Source organism: Sinocyclocheilus grahami, unplaced genomic scaffold, assembly GCF_001515645.1.
Source record: "Sinocyclocheilus grahami isolate Dianchi unplaced genomic scaffold, SAMN03320097.WGS_v1.1 scaffold439.1, whole genome shotgun sequence".
Taxonomy (NCBI): Eukaryota; Metazoa; Chordata; class Actinopteri; order Cypriniformes; family Cyprinidae; genus Sinocyclocheilus; species Sinocyclocheilus grahami.
This window is the reverse complement of record NW_015505618.1, coordinates 404,037-405,173: the sequence shown is the minus strand read 5'-3', so window position 1 is coordinate 405,173 and position 1,137 is coordinate 404,037. Positions and strand designations below refer to the sequence as shown.

Below are 1,137 nucleotides of genomic sequence, written 5' to 3'. Positions count from 1 at the left end.
TAACTGGGAAACCACTATGTCGCCGACATGTACGATATCGTGTGGGCCCCATCACCCTCCGGCTGGGGCAACTCCATAGGGAAGACATTAATCTTCTGGTTCTGGAAAGGTCTACGGCGGACATCATCTTAGGGCGCCCGTGGTTGGTAAAGCACAATCCCATTCTGACCTGGAAGATGGGAGAAGTCCTGAAGGGGGGTAAGGATTGCTTCCCAGACTGCTTCCCCGGGACTCCATCTCCCTCTAAGAAACTCCCAGAGGCCCTTTCCGTGAATTCCACCTCCATTGAGAGTCCCATCGAGAAGCAATCCTTAGACATTCCAGCCTGTTATGCCCCCTTCAGAGATGTGTTTTGCCCCAAACAAGCCTCCCGCTTACCACCACATCGGCCATGGGACTGCGCCATAGATCTCATTCCGGGTGAGCCAGTGCCTCGGGGAAAAATCTATTCACTGTCGCTTCCTGAACAGATGGCCATGGAGGACTACATCAAGGAGGCGCTGGGTCAAGGTTACATCCGTCCATCTAACTCCCCTGCTGCATCAAGTTTCTTCTTTGTGGCCAAGAAGGACGGAAGTTTGAGGCCCTGTATAGATTACCGAGCATTAAACAATATCACCATAAAATTACGATATCCTCTTCCCCTCATCCCTAATGCCCTGGAAAATCTCTGAGGTGCAACCGTTTTTACCAAGTTGGACCTCCGCAGTGCCTACAACCTCATCCGGATACGTGAGGGGGATGAATGGAAGACTGACTTTGTGACCCCTACTGGCCACTACGAGTATCTGGTCATGCCCTGTGGACTTGCTAACGCCCCCTCAGTATTCCAGGATTTAATGCATGAGGTGCTCCGGGAGTTTCTCCATCGATCCGTTATTGTCTACATAGATGACATCCTCATCTACTCCCGGAGCCAGGCCGAACATCGCCAGCACATTGCGGAGGTCCTCCAACGCCTGAGAGAGCACCACCTATTCCTCAAGGCTGAAAGTGCACCTTCCACCAACCCACGGTGCAGTTCCTGGGGTATAACATTGATCGTACCGGTATCCAGATGGACGAGGGGAAGGTGGAAGCTATAACCGCCTGGCCAGAACCCACCACAATTAAGGAGCTCCAACGATTCCTTGGATT

The 1,137-nt window shown here is 52.3% G+C and overlaps 1 pseudogene; it reads right to left on the bottom strand.

Moving 5' to 3' along the window:
- The window catches only part of LOC107551970 (pyridoxal kinase-like), a 17,630-nt pseudogene extending 17,311 nt beyond the window's left edge, over positions 1-319 (bottom strand).
- Positions 320-1,137: the final 818 nt, after the last annotated feature.